The sequence below is a fragment of the Vombatus ursinus genome, unplaced genomic scaffold, assembly GCF_900497805.2.
Source record: "Vombatus ursinus unplaced genomic scaffold, bare-nosed wombat genome assembly UNPS02014864.1, whole genome shotgun sequence".
Taxonomy (NCBI): Eukaryota; Metazoa; Chordata; class Mammalia; order Diprotodontia; family Vombatidae; genus Vombatus; species Vombatus ursinus.
In genome coordinates, this window is record NW_020954642.1 from 12,646,335 (window position 1) to 12,659,552 (window position 13,218).

The window sequence follows — 13,218 nt, forward strand, 5'->3', positions numbered from 1 at the left end:
TAACAAGATTCATTTGGAATAATAAAAGGTCCAGAATATCAAGGGAACTAGTGAAAAGAAATGCAGGAGAAGGTGGCATAGCTTTTCCAGATCTTAAATCATATTATAAAGCAGCAATCATCAAAACTACTTGGTACTGGCTAAGACATAGAGTGGTGGATCGGTGGAATAAGTTAGGTATGCAAGACATAGTAGTCAATGACTATTGTAATCTACTATTTGAAAAATCGAAAGACTCCAACTTCTGAGATAAGTACTCATTATTTGACAAAAACTTCTTGGGAAACTGGAACAGAGTATGGCAGAAACTAGACATAGACCAAAATCTCACTCCATATACCAAAATCAAGTCAAAATGGGTTCATAAATTATATATAAAGGCTGATACTGTAAGCAAATTGAGAGAGCAAGGAATAGTTTACTTATCAGATTTATGGAGATCAGAAGAATTCATGACCAAACAGGAGATAGAGAACATTAAAAAATGCAAAATGGATAATTTTGATTTCATTAAATTGAAAAGGTTTTGCACAAACAAAAGCCAATGCAGTGAAGATTAGAAGGAAGGTAGAAAATTGGGAAAGAACTTTTACAACTAGTCTCTCTGATAAGGACCTCATTTTTAAAATATATAGAGAATTAAGTCAAGTTTATAATAATACAAGTCATTCCCCAATTGATAATGGGTCAGAGAATATGAACAGGCAATTCTCAGTTGAAAAAATTAAAGTTATCTATAGTTATATGAAAAAATGCTCTAAATCATTATTGATTAGAGAAATGCAAATCAAAATAGCCATATCACACCTATCAGATCAGCCAATAGACAAAACAGGAAAATGATAACTGTTGGAGATGATGTTGGAAAATTGGAACACTAATACCTGTTAGTCAAGTTTTGAAGTGATTCAACCATTCTGGAGAACAATTTGGAACTATGCACAAAGGGTTATAAAACTGTGCATATCTTTTGCCCAGGAATACCACTTCTAGGTTTTAATCCCAAAGAGATCATAAAAAGGGCAAAGGGCCCACATATTCAAAAATATTTATAGCAGCTTTTTTTGTGGTAGCAAAGAATTGGAAATTGAGGGAATGCCCATCAATTGAGAAATGGCTAAATAAGTTGTGGTATATGAATGTAATAGAATACTACTGTTCTATAAGAAATGATGAGCAGGCAGACTTCAGAAAAAACTGGAAAGACTTGTATGGATTGATGCTGAGTGAAGTGAGCAGAACCAGGAGAATGTTGTACACAGTAGCAGCAACGTTGTATAATGACTAATGTTGATAGACTTAGCCCTTCTCAGAAATGCAAGGATCTAACACATCTCCAAAGATTTTATGATGGAAAATGCTATCCACATCCAAAGAAAGATTTATGGAGTTTGAATGCAAATCAGAGAGTAGTATTTGGTATTTTTCATTTCTTCTGCTCTGTTTTGTTTTGTTTTGTTTTCTCTTTCTGATGGTTCCTCCCATTGGCACTAATTCTTCCTTACAACATCACTAATGTGAAAATATGTTTAATAGGAATGTATATGTATAGCCTGTATCAGATTGTGAGGCATCTTGGGGAGGGAGGGAGACAAGAAGAATGGATGGAGGGAGGGGGAGAAAAATTTAAAACTCAAAAGCTTATGAAAATGATTGTTGATAAATCAAAATAAATTAATAAGAAAAAGAAAAGAATTCACCTAGATTAGATTTTATTTATATTCTAAACAGAAGTAAGGTCTTCTAGTTGAGTGGGATCCCGCCAAAAATCATAGAGCATTAACTTAGAGGATTTTGTCAAACTTATTTATCAGCAATGTGCTTCTGAAACTGACTGATTGGCCTACAGGATCCTGGTCCCTGAATGGGGAAATAAAAGGAAAAAAAACAATCCTAATTTAAGAATTGATTATCTTTACAATAGAAAAAAATTCAGTTCTCTCAAGTAGCTGCTAAATTTACTGTGATCCTGCCTGCCTCCATGGTATTTGATTGGTTTCCTTCTATTTTTTTTCTTTCACCTGGCAGCTCTGGTATTTAGCTATAACATTTCTCTGAGTTTTCATTCTGGAATGTCCATGAGGAGGAGATTAGTGGATTCTTTCAATGTTTATTTTATTCTCTGGTTTAAGGATATGTGGGTAATTTTATTTGATAATTTATTGAAATATAATGTCTAGGTTCTTTCTTTCATCATGGCTTTCAATCAATCCAAAAATTCTTAAATTATCTCTTTTCAATTTATTTTCTATGTAAATTGTTTGTATCTGATGAGATAGTTCACATTGTCTTCTAGTTTTTCATTCTTTTTGTCTCTGTTTTATTTTTTCTTGCTGTCTTTTAGATTCTACAAGCTTCCACTTGTCAAATTCTAATTTTTAAGGAATTATATTTTTTTCAGAGTCCTTTTTTTTCTTTCAATTGGCCAATTTTGCTTTTTAAAGAACTATTTTCAACAGTGAATAGCTTTGTACCTCTTTTTACATTTGGACAATATTTTAATATGTTATTTTCTTTTTTTCAGTAATTTCATGTGCCTCTTTTTTTTTTGTTGTTGTTGTTCTTTCATTTCAGTCATGTCTTATTCTTCATGACCCTGTTTGTCATTTTCTTGACAAAGACACTGAAGAGATTTGCCATTTCCTTATCCAGTTTATCTTACAGGTCAAGAAACTGAGACAAATAGGTTAAGTAACTTTCCCAGGGTCACACAGCTAGTAAATGTCTGAAGCCATATTTGAACTCAGGAAGATGAGTCTTCCTCTACTGTGTCACTTTGCTATCCCGGTGCCACCTACCTGTCCTTTTTACCAAGCTATTGTCTTTTCATAATTTTCTTTCTTTCTCCCTTTGCTTTCATTTATTTGTCTATATTTTCTAATTCTCTTATTTGATCTTGACTTTAAAAAAAATCTCTCTAGGAATTATTGTTAGTCTTGTGTCTAATTCACATTTTTCTTTGAGGCTTTCAGATTCAAATTCTTTTTTTTTCTCATTTTTCTAACCTATTTTTTGACTTGGAACTTTATGTTAATATTGCCCTTTTTTTTTCTCAGTGTGAGGGAAAGGCGATGTCTCAAGCTTCAGTCTTTTTTCACATTGCTACTTTCAGAGCTAGCTCCAGGGGGTTAAAAGTTTTCTGTGCTTACGAGGTGGTATGATCTTAGAAGAGGTGTATTTACTGTTGTCTTGTTCTGAACTCTGGTTCTTATCCAGGAAGAATTCCTTATCCCTTGGAATTTCAATTGATAGTAATCATCAGGATCACTCCTTCCTTGGGACTGGAAATGACAGTGTTCCTCAGGGTCCCTGATCCTTTGGTGCCAGATGTGATACTACCCCTCAGCACTCTCATTCCCTTTTAGGCAAAAGTTCTCCTCTCTGCTCTGGAATTATGATCCAGAAGTCAGTATAGGCAATGTCTATCCTGAATTCAATGCTACCATAGGGCTACCTTGTAATCACTTTATGTCCCATTACCAAGTTCTCTTCTTGTGTCTGGCTCAATAGCCCCTAAATCTGCTGCAACTTCTGTCACCACAACCTAGAGCTGCCACTGGTGTTTGATCCATAGAAACTCTCATCCATGTGAGAGATCCATGTCATAAATCTCTCTTTCTGACATCCTACGTTGTCTTTTGCTGTAAGAAGGTCTCACTCTGACCTTTTGCAGGCTTTTCCACTCCAGTAATCAATTTGAGGAGTTATTTTAAAGTTCTTTAGGGGGAAATCTTGCAGAGTTCAGTAAATGTTTTCTCTATTCTTCCATCTTGGCTCTGCCCTGCCATATACTTTAAACATATTTTGGTTGTATCAATTTATTCATGTACTATTTTCCTTATTACAATATAAGCTTCTTAAAGACAGAACCCTCTTTTTTTTTTTAAATCCTAATGCTTAGCATAGTACCTGACATGTATTTCGTACTTAATAAACACTTGCTTTTTTTTTCCTCTTCTCTGTACATACTAGAATTATGTGTCTATATGATAAAAATCATTTAATCCTCTATCCTATTTAAAAGAAGCCCTAGATACTTTGAAGAACACGCCTCAGTGGGCCCCATCTGAACTTATGGACATAAGAGACAATGGATAATTTTTTTTTATATTTTTTTTAAGATGAGCTCACATGAATAAGAGATCTTATGGGGGAAAAGGCAGACTTTAGGCTTTTCAAATCACAACATCCCAGTCTGCTGTCAGTGACAGAGACTTCATTGGAGATCAGAAGGACTACATATGTTCTATACTCCTGGACTAACTTATCATTCATTAATTCAAGTTAAAAATTTTTATTAACCACATATTATGAAAGATCATTTTTTTAGGTCTCAGTAAAGGTAACATATTAACATAATATACAATCTCTTACCTCATTAAACTTATATCCTAAGAGCCAGGTAAGAATTATAACCATAATATCAAATAATATAAATTTCTTATAAATGTATAAAACTGTGTCATTTGATGTTCTGTTTTGTTTTTGTTTTTGTTTTTGTTTTTTTATTTTGGCTAGGCAATGGGGTTGAGTTGCCCAGGGTTACACAGCTGGTAATTGTCAAGTGTCTAAGACCAGATTTGAAGTCAGGTTCTACTGACTCCAGGGCTGGTGCTCTATCTGCTGTACCACCTAGCTGCCCCTGTCATATAAATTTTAATGGGCATTAATGTTGCCTATGGGGATGATGAATCTTTCAGGAGAAAGTGTGTTTTTTTTTTTTAGCTTTAACAGAAGAGTTAGAATTCAATAGACAGGGAAAGGAAGGTAGGCTTTTATAAGGACAGGTCACAGACTGAGCAAAAATAATTAGGAAATGGGTTTGTATTGAAGATGGCAATTTGTTGATTGTGACTACTGTGCAGAGAATGAAATAGTGAACTAAGATAATGAACAAGCTGAGAGTTCTGAAAAGGTAAGATGAGGCCTTACTGAGAAGGGCTTTGAATGCCAGGATAATAAATTTTTTCACTTCATGTTTTTTTTTTCTTTTCTTCAGTATCTCCCTATCACAATACACAGATTTCCCTCTTCCACTATTGAAAATTCTTCCCATTTCCAGAAATCTTTGCAGCTTGAGCCTTTATCAAAGACTGAGAAAGCTCTTCACTCTTAATTTGGTTCAAAACAGCATGACCACTCTTTGACAGAATCTAAACCTGTAGGCACTTGCAGTGATCTCGTTCTCCTGGCTCAAAGTTACCTGAGCCTTTAAGCACCAAATGGATGCATCCTGCCTGAAGAAATTCAAGATGCCATATGGTACTATTTTTACATAATCAAGTCTGAACAGATTGAAATAGTGTCCAACTGTTTAATTTGCTACCATTGAATCATTCAGCAGAAACTTCAAGCCATTCTACAGACCTAGATATTTTTCATCAGTGAGGCACTAGAAGATTGAAATAGTATTTTCCAGGAGAAATCAACTTAATAGCATTCTAAAATATAGGTAATTTGGAAGATCAGGTGATCGTAGGGAAGGCTAAATATTTTGACTACTTATAAGCCAAGAGGACCTATTAGCATGACTGATCATTTAAGGATAAGGTCTTTATAGGATAAGTCATTGTCTTCTATTTAATATTGCTGTTCATTATGAAAAATAAACAAGCCACATAGGAATGTACCTGGATTGGGAAGAATTGATTTATTTCTCTTTTAATGCTTCAGGTTTTTTTCTTTCTGAGCAAATTTTCAGTATTTTCTTCGAACTTTTTCTTTCATGAATTAACAACAACAAAAACAATGCTAATAATACCAACTAATACCTAATAATGCCTACTAAATATGTGCTGGTCAGTTTGGTATGTTGAAAGAAATATAAAATGCTCATACACTTGCCTTTTGTTTTCTTCAAAATTCTAATTAAATTTACTATCATATGTGTGTATGTGCATACGTTGTATATATTATATATGTGTATGTGTGTATATATGTACATATGCACACATACATGTATACATATATATGTGTGAGTACACACATATCTCAGAATCTCTCCTAACTCTTTATCTTTGCTCATTTCATGACTCAAGATACCCAAGTTAAAATTCTAATACTGATACTTACAAGTTAACTATGTGGGCATGGATGTCATTCAGCTTTTATTGCCCTCAGTTTTTCTGATATGTAAAATGAGGCAGTAATCTTTGTGCTACCAATCTCATAATTTTTGTTTTATAGAAAGCAGTTGTTAAATCATAATAAGCTAGGATCTTTGAGTCATTGTTATGTCTGACAACACATCTCTTCTGACGTGGTCATACAAAATCTCTGGTTGTCAAATCAGTGCATATGATGAGTACACACATGGCTAGTAATATGGGTACATAGGGAATACATGCATATATGCATACATATATGTGTGTATACACACAGATATATACATATACACATAATATTATACATGAGTGTATGCCTATCTGTTTCCAATTAATAATCCTGAGATGATTTCCAGTAGGGTACATGACTGTCTAAATGAACACTCTTCTACTACCTTTGAAAATTATGCTTTTTTGACAGTACAATATGATTTATATTTTGTCCCCTTGAACTCTTCTATTACATAGCTATCTCACTCTTATATATTTTAAGTACCCAAATTATAATCAGCAGAAGCTATCAGCTTAATATAAAATCCAACCCTATTCCTCCTTTGGTACTCACTGGCCCTCTATTCCTTGAGCCCATTCTGTTACTTAGCTTAGAGTAGGCATTCTAAATCCAGAATCCAATACATACCTATAGATATAGATACACACATATATGTATGTGTATGTGTGTAAGTATGCATGTATCTGTCTGGTTTTCAAAGGGTACTTTTGAAAGAGCATATAATTAGCAGTACTTTTTATGATAGCTAAGAATTGGGTGGGGAGGAGCAGAAGCCTATCATTTAGTGAATGGCTAAATAAATTGTGATACATGGATGTAATGAAATATTTCTGTGTTGTAAAAAAATAAATGTCATGAATACAGAAAAGCAATGAAAAATCTACATAAATTGATTCAGACTGAAGCAGAGCCAAGAAAACAACATATACAATGATTATAATAATGTAAATGAAAAGAACTGTACAAAATATCAAAAGTAAAGGCAGCAAAATCATAAATATCAAGAAAACCTTAAATGAATAAAGTTGAGAAGATACTCTCAACCTATGCTTTCGTGGAGGTGGGAGGTCCACAAGTATTACACATTGTACATATTTTCATATTTTTCAACTTATTGTTAATTACTTTTTCTAACTTTTTTCCTCTACAAAAATATGGGAGGGAGAATACTTAGAATAACTAAAGTGATGTAAGAAATAGAAAAAATTAGTAAACATTTAAAAAATCAAATACAATTTATTTTGTACATTTAAGTGCATTACTCAAAGGAGACTATAAGCTTCATCAGATTGCCAAAGTAGTCAAATTACATGCAGACACCAATATGGACAAATACACACACACATTTACACCCACAAAAAATTAAGTACCCAGGGTTTATATTGAGAAAGTTCCTTTCAATTCCTTTAATCTCCCATCATGCTAATCACAGAACATATTAATTATTCTAGGACCAAGATTGATAAGGCTCATAAAGCTAGTGACTTTTGTTCAACTTCCCTGAAAAAAAAATCATTCCCTGCCAACATTCCCATAAGTATCATATCAATTACATAGTGTCAATCCATTTTAAGCACCTATTATATGCCAGACACCATGCTAAAATCTGGGGATTCAAATAAAGGCAAAAGATGCCTTTGTGACAATTATCTAGAAAGGAAGTCAGAGGGGGGAGGGAATGGCCATTTATAGAACATCTGCTATGTGTGAGAATCTGTGCTAAGCACTATACACATATTTCATTTTTCTTCTCACAAGAAACCTAAGACATAGATGCTATTATTAACCTTATTTTGCAATTGAGGGAATTGAAGTAAAAAAAAATAGTAAGTGTATTGCTTAAGGTGGAAATCTAGTAAATGACTGAGGTTGAATTGGAGGTCAGGATTCCTGATTTCAGACCCAGCATTCTCTCCACTGCACTACCCAGATGTCTAACATGTAATTCTATGACAAAATAAAACAGATACCAGACATCTATAACTCTCAGACTCCTACAGAACAGGTTTATTGACTTGTCAAGGAGGTGAACAAATAACCACATTGCCCCTAACCTTTGCGTTCACAGTACCTAGTATAGTGCCTGTAACAGAGCAATCTTTTCATAAATGCTTGTTGATTGATGTTTGGGATTTGAATTTCAAAAATGGTCTGTAGTATAGTGGCAAGACCCCTAACTCTGGAGTCAGAGAATCTATTTTGAATCTTTTATCTTCTACTTATTGGCCATATGACTTGACTAAATCATTTAATCTTTTTGGGCCTCAGTTCCCTCATGTGAAGTATGGATGAATTTGAACCAGATAATCTCTAAGGACCACTTCTGCCATAGGTTATGGCATCCTCCCCTTTGATTTTATACCTACAGTATATTATTGCCTCACACAGATATTTTCCCAAGCTGATTACTCTCCATTGGCAATGAAGAATAGTCTTTTGTCTACTTTTTCCTCTCTTATACATAACTATAATAGAAAATAAAAGATGAAGGTTTAAACAAAGCTTAATGTGAGGTCTAAGAGCAGAAAGATTGGTGTTGATTAGAAGCTAAAAACATTAACATCATTTAAATAGGTTTAAGGATATTAGAGAAATTACCAAATTGGTTTCTCATTTTAAAGATTTTGATTCTCAAAAAATCAAAATGCTTTAGAAGAAGTAGAAGAAGAAGAAGAAGAAGAACAAGAACAAGAACAAGAACAAGAAGAACAAGAACAGAAACAAGAACAAGAACAAGGGGAGCAGGGGTTAGGGGAAAGGGAAGAAGATGGTGATGATGATGATGATGATTTTTCTGTAGCATAACAATTTACAAGAGGAAAGAGAAAAGAAAGGTAGAAATAGCACTTATTTAGTACCTATATGTGCCAAAAACTGGGCCAAAGTCTTTTAACAAATATTGTCTCATTTCATTCACAAAGTATGTTCCACATAAACCTGAGAAAGTTGTTATTAACATTATTTGCATTTTACAAGTGAAAGAAAATGAAAGCTTATCAAAGTAAAATGACTTGTCCAAGCTTACCCAAATAGTAAGTTTAAAAAACTCTAATTTCTAGTTCTAAGATCAGTGTCCTCTCCACTGGGCAATACTGTATCTCTAAGAGAAGGAGGGGATGATAAAGAAAGGGAAACTATACATTTTTTCTTTTTTTAAAAAATACAATTATTTTATTGATTTCTTGCAATCAAATACTGCTAACTAGCATTAGTTCCATTCATGCACCATTCAAAATGAAGGGATAATTCCTTGGGCATTTTAAAATGATACGTAGAATTTTAATACAGGAAACAGAAAGTTAAAACTTATGATGAAACCTGATTAATTATGTAAACTGATAATTAAAAAAACAGAGCTAATAATTTGGTCCATTTCTTCATATAGTGGAAATTTAAGCATTTCTGCTGACAGTTTTAAGGTTAACATCATGTTAAGAGTAATGCAAAGTGTGGCACATGTGGGATCATCTAGCAGGCATGTAACTGACATGCCTCATTAGAATTAATAAATTGTGCAGAACAAAATGCATGCAGTTAATGCATGATAGAAAACATCTTTCTAATACAAGGTCACCTTTGGGAATCCTGTATTAATTTGATTTTGCACTATGCTTTATGGCATTATAGATTAATTATTACATATAGCATAACTCTGAAGTTAAGAAAGGAAAACAATTGTTGCTTGAAAAACAATATTCTGGGTAGCCATTTGGTTTAAATTTAAAGAAACAGATCCTTGAGAGGTTATATTGAGGTTGAGGGGTATTAGAAACCCTGAAATTCAAGGACAAGGAATGCAGGTCCTGCCTCTAATGAATTTGACCCAAGCCTTCCTTCAGCCAATTACAAGGTTTATTAGAACACTTGTCAGAGTGGGGGAGATTCTAAGAATCTGCCCCTTGGTTGATGTGATTAACTCTTTTTGTAGGAAAAAGAACTGTGGGAAGATCTGGACCGCAGTAGACAGTAGGCTGGGGTGACTGGGAGGTACCAGGAAGGACCAGGTGCCCCAGGTGAACACCAGGGACCTAGGCTGGGTGGAAGGGGTCTAGAAGGAATTAAGTGTGGGAAATGACTTGGAACCATCCAGACAATGAAAGCTGGGCTACTTTAGAGGTAACAGAGAATTGGAGGTTGGGGCAGAGGCCTCAATGAAAGGCCAGTCTAGAAGGTTATAGCCTCAGGCAAATGCCAGAGACTCAGCCATGTGAGAGATTTCAGAGAAAGTTGGGGGATGATTGGTTTCCAGGGCCTATACCCCATCAGTTAGCATTTGCCACCTACAGCTTCTTCAGCCATGGACAATTCCTCCACTATGCTGTATGCTTCACGGTGACCTTTCTCTATGTCCTGGCCAGGTCTCTTCTCCTCCTTTGATCAGTCTGGTTGCTTTTCACCTGGACCAGATAATCCCTAGCTTCATGGTGATGAGGTCTAGATTCTTGGGGTTCTGGGACCCCAAAATCATGGCACAGTGGGCTTTGCCCAAATGAATTTGACCCAACTCTTCTTTCAGCCAGAGAAAGAGTTTTATTAGGGATGAGTCATACAAACCAGACTCTTAAGGAATCTGAACATTAGTGATGCCTGTAAGGACAAGCAGGCATGAGGAAACCTCAGCATTTAAATGAGGGCCAGCATGTATCTTATACACACTCAAATAATTTTGGTTGTTTGGAGGAGGGGCTGGGAGAGAGATCCTGAAGCTGGGGTGAGTTTAGGGAGAGTTCCAATGGGAATGTCTGGGAGTTTGAATAGACAATGGGAATAGATGATGAAGGAACTGGAAGGAAGAGGTTTGAATGGGGTCTGGATAAGATCAAAGGTGGGACTAGGATCAAAGACTAAGCTTCATTAGATTTTCAAAGGGAGATAGGGAGAGTCAATAAGGAAAGAGCAGATGAGTGGAAGATAGCCTCAGGTAACTGTTTGAGACCAAAGTGAGGTCAAAGAAAGTTTAAGGGTTTTCCAGGGCCTGGCGACAAATAAGACCCAAATTCTTTTTGGGGTGAGGGGCAAATGTCTCTGCTTGGGCCCATACCCCATCATTCCCCATCACATGTTTTTTCCTTTTTGATGTTTTACCTGTATGATTTCCTCTCCCCTGCCACCACTGTTTTAACCACCTTGTGACCTTCCATTTAACTATTCATAAGTCCTTTTAAAGTAATTTCAGGGAGCTCCAGAATCAAGAACTCTGAGGATGGAAAGTTCAAGGGAGGAAGTTTGGGGATAAGAATGTCTTTGGCTTTCCTTGTATTTGTTGCAAATTGCTTCCATGAAGAAGAGGCTGAAGCAGTCTCTAAAGGGTGAGACAGGCTCCATAATTCAGATTTTTCTACTAAGTCAGCATTTATGTCTAATTCATTTTTGAGTGTAGCCTTCTGAAGCCTGACCTTTTCATCATGGAGCTGCTTTTTTCTCTTCTCAACCTTTCATCATCAGCCGCAAGAAACTCTATGTGTTGCTTTCAAATCAGCAATTTCGGTTGCCCACTGTTGTATTGTAGTTTTGTCATCTTTTGGGAATTTCTTGCAAGAATGTGGTTCTGTTGGGTGTTTCCTCTTCTTAATTTTATTTTGTTTTAATTTTTAGGCAATTGGGGTTAAGTGGCTTACCCAGAGTCACACAGCTAGTAAGTGCCAAGTGTTCGGTCTGAGGCCAGATTTGAAGTCAGGTCCTCCTGACTTCAGGGCCTGTGCTCTATCCACTGCAACACCTAGCTGCCCCTGGTCTTTCCTCTTTGGAAGAAGAAAAAGTAAAGTGTCTGGGCCCTTGTTGAAGACCCCTGGCACTGGTGCTGGTCTAAGCAGCTGAGACCTAGGCACACTTTGGCCCTCAGATCCATCCTCTACCTATGGCTTGCTCAATGTAGGAAGATGAAGGTTCTGTCGGGAGTCTACTAGGATTTCCACCTTTCCTCCCTCTTTACCCTTTTCCACCTCTCCTGAATAAGCAAGAGTGGCTTCTTGTGCCCATTCCTTTTTGATTCCAATGATAACTGAGCCTGCTCCAACTGTGTCAGGTTCTTGACTTCAGAAAAATAGGCAGCTGGCTTCTGGTAACACAAAATGGCCTCTTCATATTGCTCTGAAGCTAATGACCAGTCTGCTTGCCTGCTCTGCTGATGGGCCAGGTTGAAGGCCAGTCCATAATTTCCATTGACACTGGGCCAGGGGGCTGGTGTGGCGCACCAGCTCATGGAGGGTGAGAGGAAGGCAGTGCTCAGACAGGTCCTGGAGCCTGGTTGGCTCAGCTTGCTGTTTTGCTGGATCAACACAGCTTCCACCATGGCTTCCTCCTCCTCCTACATTTTTATTTCTTGAATAGGTCAGTGATCTCATAAATGTGGGCATTCCCTCCTCTCCCTCATAACACTACCTATCTGCGCCTTCCCATCTTGTGTGGCTCTTGCCTACATCCTGCAATCAGCTAGCCATAGGAGGCCCACTCTCTCAACCTACTATTGATCTTTCTTGCTTTTTCCTGACATAATGAGGACACTGATGAAGCATACAGTATTCCCCCTAGCTATTCTCCCCTCTTGCCACATGGCTAGTACATCTATTTTACTTTTATATTAAAAAACAATCCTGTACTCTGATTTTCCATTTTAATTTCTTGTTTTTGATGTGTTACAGTCTCTTCTTACTTATTACATGATTCTCCATTGCCCTTTAATGTTTCTCAATTTCAGATCTTTAGAGACTGATGTATTCCACATCTTGCAGCAATACGGCAACACTAGTAAAATATTGTTGCTTAAAAAAAAAAAGATAGCGTTTTGTTTCAGAGAGAAGATTTAGGTTATTAAAACAACATTGAAATTTTGCAAAGAAAATACAATCCTCTTTCTTTCTCCTATTTAATTCTGGGTCCAACTCATTGTGTATATGCAATTTCTGTCTAAGATATATTTATGGTGTATGTACAACACACACATAAATACACATACACACAGGTGCACCAGTTATTTAAATTCTTCAGAAAGTAAACCATGTGTTTATGGGTCACAGTATTTTTTAAAGGCCGAATTTATTATGAAAAAATAGATTACTTTGGTCTAAGAATAATTTTTATAATTAAGTTGAAAGAAAACAG

The 13,218-nt window shown here is 35.9% G+C and overlaps 1 pseudogene; it reads right to left on the minus strand.

Moving 5' to 3' along the window:
• Window positions 1-11,258: 11,258 nt before the first annotated feature.
• Window positions 11,259-12,279, minus strand: LOC114027873 (annotated as a pseudogene).
• Window positions 12,280-13,218: the final 939 nt, after the last annotated feature.